Below are 17,763 nucleotides of genomic sequence, written 5' to 3'. Positions count from 1 at the left end.
AAGAAAGTACTTAAAAAATTTATTATATAAAGTTAGACTAAAATTTTAAAATAGCAACACTCTGTATTGACATTATAAATTGACGTACCCCTTTAAAAAAAAACAAAATGCAAAAGACTTAAGCATTTTTCTAGACTTTGCCCTAGTAAGAGTACTGATGAGAATTACTCTAAGAGAATAATTTCGTGGTGGGTGGCGGGGGAAACACATATACCAAAACATACACATAAGTTCTTTCACTTGTACCATTTCTTTAAGTTGTTTGGTACCACCCACAACCCCCTGAAAAAAAAGAAAAAAAAAAAAGAGCCATTTGCAAAAATATTCTTTGTAGTATTTGTAATTCTCAAAAATTGAAAAAATTAAATGCTGAACATGATGATAAAATAGTGATTAGATATTTAAGGTAGACCTAGCTACTGGATGAAACATTACAAGGTATTAAAAATAAGTATAAATACCATTTAGTAACATTTAAAAATGCTAATTTTATGAGGTATAGTGAAAATAATGATCTGCAATGGGATAAGGAATAGCCCTGCTAGGTCAGGGCTATTCCAACTGTAGCAATGGGGCTTCTCTCTAAACAGTACCTGGTGCCCAGTATGTTCAGGGGGCAGCAAATAGATTCAGGGTATAGCCGTGTCTCTAGAGAGAGCCCTGTAATCAGTATCTGTCTGCTCAGTGAGTACACTTTTGCTTTGCTGTAGAGCTGAGCTTGGTGTTAGGATATCCATGACAGGGACTTCAGCTTCCAAGTAAATGGCTATATGGTCTCAGTCATGCTAAGAACTCTCCTGTATTCCTGAATGCAATCTGCAAAATGGAAACAAAGAAGTCACAACTGTCCCCCAACTTCTCCCCTCTCACCTGGCAGTGATTTGAGTTAGTGAACAACAACAACAAAAATGCTATAAGCAAGCAAAGGGAAATCAACTTTACTCTTTCTATCAAATAGCATCCACTTTGCACATTATTAACTTTATGGATTACATAGGGTAAAAACATGGTTTCTCCATGACTGACTCCCCTCCTCCCACCATCTAACGGACCTTTTATCGTCCTCCACTTGCTACCTACACAGACTGCAAACAGTTTTCACATTAGTCAAAATCATACGCAATTCGTGAGGTAAGTTGGTTGAAATATAAATCATATCACATATTCCAAAGACAAATATTAATGATTTATAGATAGGGTTATGGGTTCTTCAGGAGGGTATTTTTGTCAGGTCTTTACAGGACTCCAAATAATTGATAGTTAATTGTATATTGATTTTTGTGCAGATACAGTATAATATAAGCTGATAAAATTCCAGGTTCCTAACCACATAGCCATCAGAGTCAGAGTAATAGGACAGGCAAAGCAATAAGACTGGAGGAGGTTGCCCTGACTCAGCAAGCTCCCTTCAGCATGTCAGTCTTACCCTGAGACACAAAATGGCTTCTCCAACTTTATTTGCTAACGATCCTACCTTGGCTGCAACCACTCCATGGGGTGAACAGTTAGTATGAAGACACTTCAGATCGATTGTGGTTGTCTACAAATGTCAGTGAGAGAGACTTTTATAATTTTGTGAATATTTATTATTTCCTATGTAAATGAGAATAAATATTATAAATTATTCTGAAAAGGTTAATTCTGTCTTTGTAACCAACTTGGATAAAATAGGAGTTGTGGGTGAGTTATTAAAATAATTTCAAATGCCATCTAGCTTTTATAGAGAGGCTTTTTTTCCTCTACTTTCAGCAGAAGAGATACTTGAATTTTGTATTCTTCAAATACTAGTCATGTTTAATCCTTGCCAAGTCTTGAGGTATGTGTAGAAAAGTGACAGCGGTGCAGGTAGGTTGTGGATTAGGTGCTATTTCAATTAAAAGTGTCATGGCGGTCCCCTGCTACTTACCTGTGCATGGTTTGCTCATGGGGGAATGGATTAGTGGGTGGGATGGAGTTAAAGATTAGTGGCCAGAAGAAAAATGGATAATTGGGCTGAGCTTGAGAAAGTCACCTTCCAGGGACTATTACCAGTGCCATGTTGCTCTTAAGAGGGCCAGGCTTTAAATAGCAGCCAATTCCCAGTAATGAGCCAGCATCTAGAAAGAAAGAGAATTAGAAAAGAAACCAAAAACAGGCATCACTTTCCTAGATTAAGTTTCTTTTCCTTTTATTGCAGTGGTTTTATACATGAATGGGCTACATTTGCCTCTGCAGCCAAAATAATTTCCATGTTACATTCTGCTTATGGCAAATGAATTGGAACTCAAGCCCTTAGAGTTTAAAGAGCTATTACAGCTCTGTGTGTGAGCCAGGACTGTGGGGCTGCATGCATCAGTAAATCACCACTATGCTCTTGTTTGGTCCAGGGCCAAGAATGTAACCATCCTCCAGAAGGTAATGGAAGATTCCAAAGGTCTGACTTATTAGCAAATTCAGGACACAAAAATCACATGCATTTTTTAAAAAGTCAATTCAAGAGAGTTAAAAAACATTACTCTGGAAACGAGGGTCTTTCTGTGCCAATCCAATGATTAGCCAATGGTCTGTGCATAACTTTCATTCACAAACACCGAGGAGATTTACTCCAGGCCCCTCTGCCATCTCCCCCATATTGATAAGTAGGTAAAATCATGTTTTAGTATCCTGTTCAAAGAAACATATGCGTGGAGGGCTCCTCTCTGCATTCTCACCAAATTTTCTTTTTGGTTTTTAGAAATTGTGCTTGGAATGGAGGGATAGTGGAAGGAATGACTGGTCTACTTTATTTAAATTAGGAAGTTTTTTAATTAAAAAATATGGAGATCATTAAGACCAGCATATCAAACCTATGTATTCAGCACTAAACATTCTGTTAAAGTTAATAAAGTTAACATTTTCTTATAAAATTTTTTAAGAAATAAAAGATTAAAATTAAATATTAAATCCTTCATTTTGTTCATTTTGGTGACATTCTCTTTTTCCCTCCCTAAATAAAATCACTGTCATGAATTTGGTGTGTGCCTGGTGGATGTGTTTATACTTTACCGTATACATAAATGTGTTCATAAATAATGAATTTTGGGGTGTTTTATAAAATTACATAGATGCATGCTCTTATATCTTGTAATGATCTTCAGCTTGAATTTCTTCTGAATTTTTTTTATCTCCATCTATGTGCCTATGGATCTGGTTAATTTATTTCATACACTTAATACTGCCATGCAATAGTCCATCCTATAGACTATATCATAATCTCTCCATGTTCCTATTCTTGGATATTGGATTATTTTCCTTCTTTTTAATCTCTACAATTTTGCTAAAATGGACATTCTTGTTCATGTTTCCTTGCGCAAGTGCATAGGGTTGGCTACATACTTTGTGGACCCAGTGCAAAATGAAGCTGGCCCTTCTGTTCAAAATATAGGAAAAAAGTGCCATTAAAGGTATAAAAGCTAAGGCCTTTTCCTTTCTTCCACGATCTCTCTCTTCACTTGTCATGACTTGTCTGTGTTTCTTTATTTGTCATCCTAATGTTTTAAGAAAAATTTAAAAAGTAAGCTATTATCATAAATCTTACCATTCATCTTTATATTGTGCAATACCTGTTTTAAATGCAAATATAAGCATATTTAACTTGTATGTAAAATCATGGAAATGATACAACTTGCATTTTGCAGCTCATAAATGTGTTTGTATTTCATTCTCACCAGAAGAGTGGAAATGCTGCAAAATGAACCCAACTGTTTTTATTTCATTTCTTAACTCATGCACAGTCTACCAACACTCTTCTACCAACACTCTCTACCTTTGACTTACTGATGAATAAGGAAGAACTGAAAGAAAAAGGGATTGTGAGATGCCCAATCTTTCCCTTTCCTTCTCTGCCATCGTTTTCAGTGTACGTGGTTGGCAAATACAGGAAGAACTTGAGTTCGAAAAAGTACAACAGGGTTCCTTGGTTGTTCATAGTTTTTGGTTTGTCAATCCCTGTTTCTGCATTTGAAGCAAGTTCGGGTTCAAAGGCAAAGAGTGGCCTCTTCAAGTATTTACCTCCCCACTTACTCAGTTGAAGACATAACAGACTTACCTTGTTCTTGCCCTGAGTTCTGTTGAACTCCCACACTTCATGGGTCCACTGGAATTCTGTGCTCATGGGACATCCTGAATACTATACATGAACAGGGCAGCAAGATGTGGAGGACATGCGTTTTGCACCCATCTCCTCCGTTCACGACATGCTGCAGTGCCCCGGCAAACATCACTTAAAGCACAAGTTCAAAAGTAAAACTATTAAGAACTTCCAGACAGTGAAAGCAGAGCATTAAACCAAGCACAGGGCCCTTCTGAGGGCAGAACTCTGTGTCCATGAAGCTGGCCCTACACTTGCATGAGCATTTCTTTGTTAGATATGTCTAGAAGCGAGTTCCTGGGTGGTGATGCACATTGTCGATTTTTACCTGATACTGCCAAAATGATTTCCATAATGTCTTTACAAATTTATACTGATACCAGTAATTTGTGAACATTTCCATTGGTCCATATTCTCACTCATGCATAATAATGACCTATTATTTAATTTTTGCCAATTGTGTTATTTTTGCTGTTATTTCCCTGTTGGATTGAACACTTTTTTTATTTGTTTATTCTGAGGATGTGGGTTTCTTTTCTGTGACCTTGTTGTTCTATAATCTTTGCCCATTTATCTACTAGGTTGTCTGCCTTTGGCTATTGATTTGTAGGAGTTTTTTAAAAATTTGTTTCTTAATATATTCTCAATACTAATCTCGACTGTTGTAAGTCTTGCTAATATCTTCTCTCAGGCTACTTCTCCCCTTTTAACTTTGTAAGCTGGGTTTTTTGTTTTACAAAAATTAAATTTGGAGGTAGCTAAGTTTATTTATGTTTTCCATTATTATTTGTATTTTTTGGTGTCTTCTCTGCCCTAAGATATTCTCCTATATTTTTTTCTAATAATTTAAAACGTTTAATTTTTTCTCTTTTAAGCTTTAGATACTTAAGCCATCTGGAATTTGTTTTTTGTGTATGAGATGAGATAGGAACTTAGCTTTATTTTAATATTGAAAGTCAGTTACCCCAACACCATTTATTAGTCTATCACTTCCCTGACTGATTTTCATTGACCTGTTTCTCAGGATTCCTATATCATTTCACTGACCTATTTATATTTCTCACTTACTTAGCAGAGCTTTTAATGAGTCTTCATATTTGGTTGAGTGAGAACCTAGAACTTTTAAATAGCACATTTTATTCATTTAAAAAAATGCAAAAGCAATAAAACAGAACCAAACAAGTTTTCTTACTTTTCAGGATGCTTTAAGAAATTCTTCAACCTACACAGCGTGAAAACACAGTGACTTTGAAATCAGACAGACTTGAGTTCTTATCCCAGCCTTGTCATTTTCTGGCTGTTTGAACTTGGGGCATGTTTCTTAACCTCTGAGGCTAAACTCTCTAATCTGTAAAATGGGGATAATAAGATCTACGACTCAAAGCTATTGAGAGGATTAAGCGAGTTAAGTGCCTGGCACAACCTAAACACTCAGGAAATATTACTTTTCTTCCCCTTTCCTGTCCTTGAAAAGAGCTGTGTGTTTCTTGGTTATTCTATTCACTTACGGACTCTACAAAGGACGACTGGAGGTTGCTTAAAGGCAAAACAAAATCCATCCCAGGTTGATGATTTGATTCAGTCACCTTCCTGGAACCCAAATAATTGCCTGAGCTTTTGGAAGAGCAGAAGCTGCAAGGATGTCCTCAAGTGGTTCAACAGCTGGCAGCTGTTTTTATTATTAATTAAATGGCACAAACAAGTCGTAATAAAACCAGAGCCAATCAGTCACCCTCCCCCCAATTATATAAACTCAGCTCTCCTGACAGGTGCTGAAAAGATCAAAAGGACTGGGAATCAATAGGATTAAGAGTTTGAAATTCTAACGTCTTACCCTCAGTGAGTCTGGGACCTCCAACTCTGGTATTGCTCAGACAATAACATTTCCTCAGATGGGGAGGAATTCTTTAAACTAATACACCTTGAAACCTGGGATGGGGGTGAGAACATGCTTGGAATTTTATCATGTCCAGGTAGAAACCTAAGTTGAAGTGGCTGTTCTGGAAGATCAAAGGCAAAAAAATGCATCAAGAATAAATACATGACAAATCTGGCTCCCGCAAAAGAAGAAAGCTAATGGGCCTAATGAAGCAGGTGGTCAGGCCCTCTCTAGTAGCTTCCAACATGTGGGGTACACTTCTTGAGAGAAACAAGCCATAGGTGAGTCACCGAGCATGCTGAGTCTGTGCAGGTCACGATCTGAGCATCATGTGATGGAATGGAGGGCCCAGGTGGGAGGGTGTTGAAGGCAGATGCCGTAAGGAAAGGAATCTGCTGCTGCAGCTGTAGAGGACAGTGGCCACTTGTCTCCTGGAACCACCACTGTGCTTCAGTAGCTACCACAGAATGAGCATCAGCAGAGAGAGACATGAGGTAGTGAAGAGAGGCTTTGGGAGCAGACCTGTGTGCAAATCCTGACTCCAGGTTTTGCTAGCTGTATGACCTTAGCATTTTCGGAGCCCTGGGTTCTTCATCTCCTCGAAGGGGGAAAGAATTTCAATTTCAAAGTGTTGCTAGAGAGTAAACTGAAATGAGATATCACCTAGAGTTTCTCAACACAGGAGAGGCTCAATAAATGTGCCTATTGGCATCTTGCACATGGAGGGGTTGCTTGTGTTTCGGGGTCCTGGGGGACAGGGAGCCCCAAGTTTTACTCCTTCCCAGAGTTGCAACAAGCCTCTTATTTCCTGGGTCCTCCCGTTCCGTGTGAGTTGGTTCTACCTCAGCACATTTCTCTTTTCCTCCCTGCCTCTCAGCAAAACCACCCCATTCCTAGTTGTCTCCACTACTGTGTATGCAGAGTCTCACCTATGTGTGAATCCTGAACTTAACAGTCTGTAAATGGGATGTTTGTGACTCAGAACCATGGTCAGGGCATTCTAAATCAGTGTCTCCCTGGGACAACCTGACTCAGTAGGTTGAGGGAGAGCTTCGGAATCTGCATTTAACGAGTAGCTCTAGATCCTTGCTATCAGTGCGTCTGGCAGCTTGGGCATCCGTCACCTGGGAGCTTGTCAGAAATACTGAATCTCAGGATTCACCTTTGACCTACTGAATCAGAAGCTGCATTTAAAAAAATACCCAGGTAGGGTTGACAGATAAAATACAGGGCACCCAATTAAATTTGAATTTCAGATAAGCAATGCATTTGTTTAGTATAAGCATATTCCATAAGTACATCTGTATTTTTATTTGCTAAATCTGGCAACCGACTCTTTGGCATTTTTATGTACATTAAAGCCTGAGAAGCATTGGTCTAGATCAGTAAATCCCAAACTTTCCATGCTTCAGAAGCACCTGTGGAGGCCTTGTTAAAACCCAGATTGCTGGGCCCCACCCCCAGAAGTTTTGATTCAGTAAGTCTGGGCAGGGGCTTGAGAACCTGCATTTCTAACAAGGCCCCAGTTGACGTTGGTACACACTTTGAGGATCACAGCTCTGCATGATGGCTGGATTCCCAAGTCAGCCCACCAAGGTCTTGGCAATTCCTACAACTTAGACAAGATAAGGGCTGAAGTTCCCTCCAACACTCATATCTATGCATGAAGAGAAAAAGAGTAACAGTCTGATCAGCCAACAGCTTAAGCTGCCTGACGACCCTTTATAACAAGGTCTGTAAGGACAAGTGTGGCTGACCACGTGGACTGCCAGGAGCTCATCTTCTCCTGACTTTGTGTATCCTCCCTGTTTCCAAGCTACTGGTGATAGTTCCAAGAGCATAAAGGGGAAGAATGGGAGGGCTGGGAATAGATGGAGTCAAAGCAGGGACAAACCTCTTAAGAGGCTGGGTGACAGTGGGGACAGGTTGTAAAGTAAGATCTGGGGTGAGGAGTCCAAATGGGCAGGCTGGGAAATGAGGTTGCCCATAGCGGTGAGTGAGGAGGAGGAGGAGAGGTGGGGCAGGGCAGTCTCCTCAGTAGACCTGGATGACCCCAGCTGAAGTGGCCAGTGGAAGTGACAGGAAGGACACGAGCACTTAGAGTCTGAGACCTAGATTAGAATCCCTGCTCTGCCAAGGATTGGCCTTCTAACTGTGCTCAAAGTTATCAACTCTTATTTCCTCACATGAGCAATGAGGAAATGACAAGGAAATGACAACCTCTTCAATAGGATGGTTGTGAGGAAGAACAGAGGCAGCACATGTAGGTAAAATGCCTGATCCCGTGAGAAGGCTCTCAGTAAATGGTAGCAGTTGCTATTATGGTTGCAAGAGGGTTTAATGCTACATTAGAGGAACATTCCTTCTTAGAGAATTTCTTTATCTGTATTTAATTTCATGAGATAACAGGTTTAGGGGAAATGTCATCCATACTCTGGGATGATAGCAAAGCCTCTTAAAAAAAAGAAAAAAACAACATTGGTAGCAAGATGTACATTCCCACCCAAATGTGATCCCCGTCTTTCCCTTGTCCATCCATCCCTACTCCCATTCCTACTGGCTCAGGTGGAGTGAATAAACGGGCCCACAGAAAAGTTGGAACCTAGAATTATAAGGGACAAGCCCCTCGCCCTCAGCTGGTACCCTGAGATGGTCAGTTGTTAGGTGGATATCAGGCCTATACCATGAGAGGCACCAGGTGACATACTGAAGAAGGGCTGATTTAACAAGATACTTCCCATCACTGTGAATACAACCCAAGTGTTCTTCAATGTGTTTCTGTGCCTTGTTTTATAATTTTGTTTTATTTAAAATATATATATACACAAACTGTATGTATACTTCAAAACATCAAGTTGTACATGATAAATACATATTTTATATGTCAATTTAAAATAAATAAATAGATTTGAAAAAATTAAGATACAATACAATTGACAGTCCTACAAATTTTAACATGTGGGTAGATTCATGCAACCATTATTACAATCAGGGTGCAGAACAGTTCCAACGCCTCAAAAATTTCCTGGCGCAATCCATTTGTTGGCCACATCGTCCCCTAGTTCTCCACCCTCAGCAACCAGTGATCTGTTCTTCATCACCATACTTTTATCTTTTCAAGAATGTCACATAAATGAAAGAAATTTTGCTGGGTGAAAAAGTCAGTCTTGCCTTGTTTTATATTATTAAATAATAATATATATATATTTTTTAAAAAGACAGCAAGCCTTTTTAAACATTTGACACAGAAACTGAATACGAGGCAGTGAAAAGACACATTTGTAAACTAGACTTTTGTTTTTCCGTGCCCCCGTACAGACTTACCCTCAACTCTTTACAAAACTGCCTCTCCCAGGAAGTCTTCTCGAATTGATTCTTCCAAACAACTTTACTCTCTCGTTCTGGGCCTTGTCCTTTCACACTCTACTTCCCTCCTTGTCACTTTCTCAGGTAGTCAGTTCTGAGCATGAATTAAGCAGCATGACACAGGAAAAAGTGCATGTTCTCTGCAGACGCACAGATCTCAATATGCACCTGGGTCTGTAAGGACAGTGGGTCGGGTACTTAGTCTCCTGGATCCTCAAGGTACAATCACTTTACCTTGAAGAGTTGCAGTAAATAGTAAAGATGGAATGAGAAGATGAACACAAAGCCCTGGTATAGCATAGGCAGCCAACACACAGGCAGTCATTACTTTGAGCCACCAGTATTAATAGTGCTGCTTGTCCATCACAGTGTCCACAGACCATTCCACCAGGGGCTTCGCGTGTGTATAGGCACAAAAACAAAAGCATTCAGTATCAAAAGAAGGCCCAAAATAATGGACTAAATTTTTCCTTTTCTTATTCATTGTTCTGGCAGCATAGGGAAGTGCAGCCTACATAAAGGTAGGCCCCAAATAACTTTTCTCTGCCACCGTACCCTGTGTGACGTTAACCATGGCACTTTGCTGTTCCTGGCCCTTGATTTTCTTTTTTTTTTTTTTAATCTCAAATGGCAGAGTGACCTCAAAGCTCTCAAGTGTTTCTCTAAGCTCTAAAATTCTAAAACCCCAGGTAGGCCAGACATGGTGGTGCATGCCTGTAATCTCAGAATATTGGGAGGCTGAGGCAGGAGGATTGCTTAAGCCCAGGAGTTCAAGACCAGTCTGGGCAACATAGTGAGACCTCATTGCTACAAAAATACAAAAAATGTGATGGCATATGCTTGTAATCTCAACTACTGGAGAGGCTGAGGTGGGAGGATAGCTTTAGCCCGGGAGGTCGAGGTTGCAGTGAGCTATGATTGCACCACTGTACTCTAGCCTGGGTGACAGAGCAAGGCCTTGTCTCAAAAAATATATAAAATAAAATGAAATAAGGCTCTGGGAGGCTGGACGCGGTGGCTCACGCCTATAATTCCAGCACTTTGGGAGACCGAGGTGGACAGATAGCCTGAGGTCAGGAGTTTGAGACCAGCCTGGCCAAAATGGTGAAACCCCATCTCTACTAAAAAAAATACAAAAAATTAGCTGGGCATGGTGGCAGGCGCCTGTAATCTCAGCTACTCGGGAGGCTGAGGCAGGAGAATCGCTTGAACCCAGGAGGCAGAGATTGCAGTAAGCTGAGATTATGCCACTGCACTCCAGCCTGGGTAACAAGAGCGAAACTCCATCTCAAAAAAAAAAAAAAAAAAAAAAAAACCCTGGGAACACAAAAAACCGAACTTTAAAGTTTAGTAATTTCCGATAAGCTCTTTCCCCATTCTATCTGGGTTAAAACTCTGTTTTCTGACCCTGAAGGTGTGGACCAAACCCTCTCCCTTAGTTTGTTACTCCGCATGTCATTGGGTCTATATAAAAACTGAAGAGATTATTAAGTAATCTAGATTGTATAAACAATGACTAAACAACTAATTTTTAAAACTATACAGGGGTTTCCAGCTTAAATATCATAGGAAAGGAAAAAGAGAGAAATCCGAATTAATAAAGTAGTCCACTAGTTTCTACCATGTAGATACAATTTAATAATAATACATGACACTTGTTACATTTTATAGGCATTTACTATGTGCCAGGAAGGCTGGGCACCCTGCATGTTATCTCATTTAATCTTCCTAACATATCTGTGGCAAGGTGTTGCGATTGCCATTTTAATCCTCCTTTTAACTGAGGAGTAAACAAACCCCGAGAGAGGTAGGGTACATAGCCTATGGTTATGCAGGCAGTAAGTGGCAGAAAACTAGATGCAGCCAAATAAAGTGCAGGTAATTTCAGATCAGGAATTATATTCATTAGCATCACTAAAGGGAAGACAGTAGTCTCCAGGGATTGACTTTGTCCCCCTGAATTCTTAGTGTCAAAAAGGGCCTGAATGCAACTAGTACATCCTGACTATGGACCGAAGGAAAAGGGTGTAGAGGGAAAAGGAAGGGTAAGGGGCTGAGGTAAAGAGAGAGAGCGGGGACACTACAGTAGGTGAAGGGGGAGAATAAAGAGATGACGGATGGGAGGAATCAGGCTCCCAGAGCAGGCAACTAACAGAGGCTGAAAATTTCCAAGTAGTCCTGGCTCTGGGAGAGAAGATTCAGGGAGCACAGAAAGAAGGAACAGGAGGTCTTCGAGGCTGTAATTATCTAACAGGACTGTGATGAAAACAGGAGTCAGGGAGCTGCTGAATTGGGGAACAGGGGGAGATGGATAATGTTTTCTCTAGCCTCACTGCCGAGAAACTCATTAAAATCCCCTTTCCATTTCCAACTCCTCAGTATCCAAAAGGCCAGTGTTTCTGAAACTGGAGAGATTTTCTTCTTTTCAGTATAACTGGGGGAAACAAATAATATACATCAATTTAAAATTTTCTAAACCATTTCCCCTTCATCCCACCACATTGTGCTATGAAGAAAAGAAATAACCTTTTTAAATGATGGGAAAAGTGTAGCCACAGGGAGAGGGGGAAAAGGCTGGGGGTTCTCTTTGTATCATTTTTCAAAAGAAAAAGTATGATGTCGTTTTCAAGAGATGAACAGAATAGACCCTAAGCTGGTATTCTCATTCGCCATAAAAATATATGGAGAAAAGGAATCCTGAATTCAAAAGAAGATTTTTTAAAGGGGTGAAAAAAAATAAAGAAAATGCTCAAAATTTTATCTAACATAATGGTACTTAAGTACTTCACAACCATTTTGTCCTTTAATCCTCAAAATAATCCTGTGAGGGTTTCAGGGCTATAATTACCTACGAAGACTACTTCAATATCGATTTTGCAGATGAGGTAAGTGAGACACAGAGAGGTTAAGCAACTTGCTAATGTTGGCATAGCTAGCAAGGAGTAGTTCTAGGATTTAGGCCCAGAGGGTCTGATTTTAATACGCAAATGATTAGCCAGAATGCTAATCTGCATCCTCAAAAGAATGAAAAAGACAAAACAAATCCAAAGCAGAAGAATCCCAATGAATTACTTATCGTGCCAAGGTAAGACTGATGAAGGACATCAGGACCCTGGAGAAATGTATGTTGACTTCAGGAAAGACCGATAGAGATGCAAGAGATACAGGTCTAGAAGTGTGATAGAGTGATAGCAAGAATCCCAAATTGGGAAGGAAAAAAGATCTGAGTTTCAGGTCCTCTTCATATTGGCTTTGTGACTGTAGGCAAGCCACTTAACTTCCCAAAACTCCAGTCTCCTCTGTAAAATAATACCTGAGACCAGGTAGTTGTGAGGACTGCTGTGAGACTGAGTTGACTGAATGGAAAAGCAGTGTTAGCTGGGTGGTGTTACACATAGTCATTAAAGCTGTGCAATACCCCAGGAGGTTTAGAGCACCTTGTAATAAGCAAATAAACAAAATTAGCACAAGTCTGCAACAAAATGCGTGATTTGTTGGGTGCTTTTTGCTTTGCTTTTGTGTGGGTTAAACTCTTCCACTGGCTTTCTTTCTTTCTTTCTTTCTTTCTTTCTTTCTTTCTTTCTTTCTTTCTTTCTTTCTTTCTTTCTTTCTTTCTTTCTTTCCTTCTTTCTTTTTTTTTTTCTTTTACTGAAGGCTCCTTTGGAATCTGTGCTGCGAGTGACAAATCGGAGACAATGTGATATTGGAAACAATCATAGACTTTGACAGGCCACAGATCAAGAATTCAGTTCTCTGAGGCCATGACATGCTCCAAGTTAAAGCAAACATCCGGGGAAGGCAGGCAGTTTGGGCAGTATGCAGCACCTGGACCCCGCCTGACTGAGGAGACTACATTCCTTGACACTAGTGACTTACCCACAGTTGGACTGCTTATGGTTAGTGGCCTTTCCCTTCCCTTCCTGCTTTCTCCTGCCCAGATGACCTTCTTAAAGGAAAGGTAGTCCCTGGCTCTCAAAACCCATTCAGGTCCTTCTTCCCTTAGAGCTCCTCCCATGGAAATGTGTTAGGTTTTATGCAGTATAATTAATAGACTGAAGATAGTCTGAGTAACCAAGATAAGGTTTAGCACCACCGAGAAAGTGTTTAAACTTTATGAGAGAACCTGGTAAATCTTCATGCCCTCTACCCCCAAGAGATAGTGCTAATTGCCTGACAGTTATTTTTTTTTTTTAGCCTTTGAGAAAGATGATAGAAGGAAAGAGTACTGGGCCAATACCTAAAAGACTTAGGTGCTAGGCTAGGCTTTCCAGTTGTCAGGCTGTGTGACCTTGGAAAAATGGCATTACTCCTCTGATCTTCTCTCGTTTTCCTCAAGTGGTAAACTGAGCACTTTAAATTGGTGTTTTCCAAAGTAATTTGAGAAATTATCTCTGTTACAGAGGAATAAATTTAATTTTGATTTTTATTACAAAAAATCTATTACAACAAACTTATGATTTATATACATTATTGCCTGGGATGAGCCTAAAGTGAAAAAGTGAGTCAATTTAAAGAAAAATCTAAAAGTAAATAATATTATAGATGGATGTGACTAAAATTGTGACGGTGAAATTTGAAAGAACATCATAAGGGACCTTTAGTCCCTTACCAAAGGGCAGAGTCCAGGACGAGCATTCGGACCTCTCTTCTGTTTTTCTACTTGGCAACCCCTCTAGTTTGTCCTCCCGTCTTTCATCAGGTCTTTCTGTCAGTGTTTGTGAGAAAGCTGCCCAACACACCTATCCAATGCTCTATAGTCCTTGGGTATAAAATTATAATTGGCACAAGTGATCATGTCATCCATTGCGGTTCACAAGTAAAAGTTTTAGTAAGACCAATAACATTTCAAATCGTCTTTTAATTTTTATAAAATTATCAAATCTTGCTCACAGGTCTCTGGCCCTTAGTTCTCCAAGGACTCACTCTTCTGGCTCCACAATTCATTTATTCATGTGACTTGTTAGGGATCATCTGTATTCCAGCTGAGGGTGGAATTCTAAATCTAGAAGAACGAGTAAACGAGCATGTTTCAGAGAAGCTCTATAAAAGTTGAGTCCAAAACAACTGAGAGGCTTTGGAAAGTCCCAATATTGCCTTAAACATAAATACTGTGATCAGTAACTTTTTATTTATGGCAAGCTTTGAACCTTCCAGAAAGATGCATCGAATGCAAACTATTATTAGCAGGGAAATGCAAAAGCCACTTGGTATTACATGATTTATACCCAACAGCTCAATGCAGGCTGAGCAAGCAAGAAACATTGTTCCTATCTCAAGGCAAAGACAGAGAGATTGGGCAGATTTGAAGAATCTAGTTTAGAAATTCAAGGGGATGATCAGGGTAATAGATTTACTAAACCCGATTAAGGGCAGGAGAACAAGACATAGGACTTGCAGGAATATTTTTTCTTTCCTTCCCAACATATTTACCTTCAGCTGCTAAGCTGTGTGGTAAAGAAGGCTGCTCTGGAATGAGCATCATGAAATGGGTCTGGAAGGGGCTGGGGGCTCATCTGGTAGGTTTTGCAGGAAATCCGTGTCTGTAAATGTGCCTCTCATATGTGATAATTTGGGATCATCCTGGTGGTGTCCTGGTCCCTGGCTGTGTCTGCAAGACTTAGAAGCAGTCAGTGAGACTTGGAATGATAAAGCTGAAGCAGTGTGGGCTCAACTAGTAAGAGTTCAGTGACAGGAGATGTTGATCAGTTTGGATTCTGAATACTCTACGTCAAACTGAGACAGGGAGGGTGTTTCAGCTCCTCCCCCTTACCCTCCTTCCTTGGACTCTTCCTCAGCTGTGAATGCCATGGGTTCTTTGTTCCTTCCTTTAACCACCTCCAGTAAGCCTTTGATTTTAAAGACAGTAGTGGGAAGACAGAGAGCTTGGATATAGCAGCTCCGTGTGAAGTCTGTGAGCTCTTGGGTGAGTCACTTAATGTCTCTAAGCCTCACTTTCCTCATATCTGAAATTGGCAAAATAGTAGTACCTACCTAATAATGCTTTGGGGAGAATTTAACAAGATAAAATACCTAAGGCACAAATTTTTTGCACAGAATGCTCAGTTAATAACCATCTGATAAACCATGTGGCTCCCTCTTATTGCAAACAGAGTACATCTTTCCAGAGAATATGGAGACAAATCTTCAGAGTCCTGGAAAGAGATACAATGAATTAAAACATATTCCTGAAACACATTTTAATGAAAGAAAAAGCAATCTCATTTAATTCATTAGCTGAGATGATACCTAAACACTGTTAATAATGCTGGATTTTCTTTTAGTCACTGATTGCAGAGAAATCAAAATCTTACTCATTCACATCCAGTGGACTATTTTACACCATTCCAGGCACAGTCGATGCCACTGAAAGTAAAATACAAGTTTCCTGACTTCTTTTTTTGCATCCAAGCCAGGACTTCATGAAACAAATGGTCTGAGGCCTGGTGCTCAGCCTTGGGCTTTTGTGCTAGGCAATATCTCTATCAGGTTCCAGCAGACTTCCAGGGCTGGCCTGATGGCACTCCAGGTTTTTTGTCTTTAAGTATCATAGATTTCTCCTAGGAAGACAGTCAGAGCTTTTGATGCTGCCCTTTCTTATCAAGGGAAAGAATATATGAATGAAGCTGACACCATCAGTAGGGGACTAAAGGTCAATTATTAAAATTTTCATGATTAATTGACAGTGGCATGCCAATCCCTTCATCATCCCTTTCCTACCCTGCTTCATTGACAAAGGTGTGGAATCTTAGCATAGAGGGTCTGAATTCTTCTGGGGTGTAGGAAATTATTTGCTGTTCAGGAGAGTAAGGAATTTGAACCACAAGGGGTTGGGAAATGCATTAACTAATTAAGGTCTTTTCAACTGGTTTCCCCCTTACTAACTAAAGGAATACATTTTGACTTCTAGTTGAAACTCAGAGGATGACCAAAAGACAGAAATTAACGAATATCCTTTTTGGCCTCAATCCAAAGAACTATTTTTCTTTCTGAATTTATCCTACTCTTGAGCCCTCCCCAATGAAGAAGAATGAAATCATAATGGCAATTTTCTTTCTGGCAACAGTTCATCACAAATGAAATTTACCTGTTTTCTTCCACGTTGTCTCAAAAAAGAATGAGGGCTCTTTCTCTCAAGGGTTTGATGATTTCAGATGTCCGTCTAGAGCATAAGGAAGATAACCTAATTTCTGTTTCCATAAAAAATACCGGAAGAAAAGAAGACAATGTTCCTGTGGAATGTCCTCTAACAGCTGACATGGGTGGGAGGTCAAGAGGATGTCCCCCAAAAGGCAGAAGCTCTTGATTTGCCAAGAAAGCTTGAGAAGAGGTCATCTGCAGAAGGATGAGGCTGTTGCAGAGAGACACTAATCATGAGACAAGGATTCATATTTTCTATGAAATATCTCCTTCTAAAATAAAAAATCCAAACCCACCTTCATTATCACTTATTTCACCTGTTTATTATAAAATGTTTTCAGGCAATGTTGCAGCATCTTCAATTATCTGCAAAGGAGCTAAGTTTGTTTGATTTAGACAGCAAATTGACCTCCCATCTGATTTCAATCCTTCCTACCAAATAGGTTGGCCATGAATGCTGCTGTAGTTGTGTGATACACTTTGAATTTCACCAAGCATGTGGTAAAAAGACTGGTCTGAGCCCCAGGTGTCAGATGAACCTGCCACAGCAGCAGAGAGGGAGTCATCTGTATTTATACCAAGTTTGTGTTCACATTAGCTCAGAGTATAACCGATTTATACAAATACGTAAATGTCTCATTGTAAACTCAAAGTATATTCAGACAGAGAAAAGTTCAGCTCACCTTTTCTACAGATGACATGTCTTCAGGCCTTCAGTTCTTTTCTTCTCAATTTAGTTCTCAATGATAACTCAAAGCAAATGAAGCCTTCTAACTAGGTATAATTATGACAAACACTGAAGAGCCCAGGAAGTAAAAGACAATGGTAAGAAACAATTCTAAAATGCCTTAAAGCTGCCCTCTCATCCAGCTGATTTATGTCATAAGCACTAGCTACAAATAAGTCTATAGAGTTTGAGTCAAAACATACATGAGACATTTTAACTTCTGCCCAAACTGTTCATCCTTCTGCCTCATGCTCAGTTTGGTCGATTAAAAATTAGGTGAGTAAGAAAATGGATTACCACAGTGAGAGAAAGTGAGGCCAGCAAGAAACAGGCATGACAAAGAATTATGCTGATAATTTATGAAGACCTAGAAAGAAAATTTCTGATTCATCAATAGTATTTACAGGTTAAAAAAAGAAGAAAAGAAAAGAAAACTAAACAAGAGGAGGAAAAAGGGATAAGACAGAAAAAAAAAAAGGTTGAAGGAAATGGTCTTCAGTCTGGAGAAGATTCATCCTGTGAGAATGCATTGCTGTCTTAAACAAT

At 39.7% G+C, this 17,763-nt stretch overlaps 1 long non-coding RNA gene across 1 annotated transcript; it reads right to left on the bottom strand.

The window, feature by feature from the left end:
- Positions 1–14,119: 14,119 nt before the first annotated feature.
- Positions 14,120–16,796, bottom strand: LOC105540928. The gene is made up of 3 exons (XR_001006278.1): positions 16,438–16,796; positions 15,384–15,505; positions 14,120–14,355 (listed from the first exon to the last, which is right to left on the bottom strand). It is a non-coding gene; the product is annotated as an uncharacterized LOC105540928 (long non-coding RNA).
- Positions 16,797–17,763: the final 967 nt, after the last annotated feature.

Source organism: Mandrillus leucophaeus, unplaced genomic scaffold (genome assembly GCF_000951045.1).
Source record: "Mandrillus leucophaeus isolate KB7577 unplaced genomic scaffold, Mleu.le_1.0 Scaffold1050, whole genome shotgun sequence".
Lineage (NCBI taxonomy): Eukaryota > Metazoa > Chordata > Mammalia > Primates > Cercopithecidae > Mandrillus > Mandrillus leucophaeus.
This window is presented reverse-complemented; position numbering and strand designations above follow the sequence as displayed.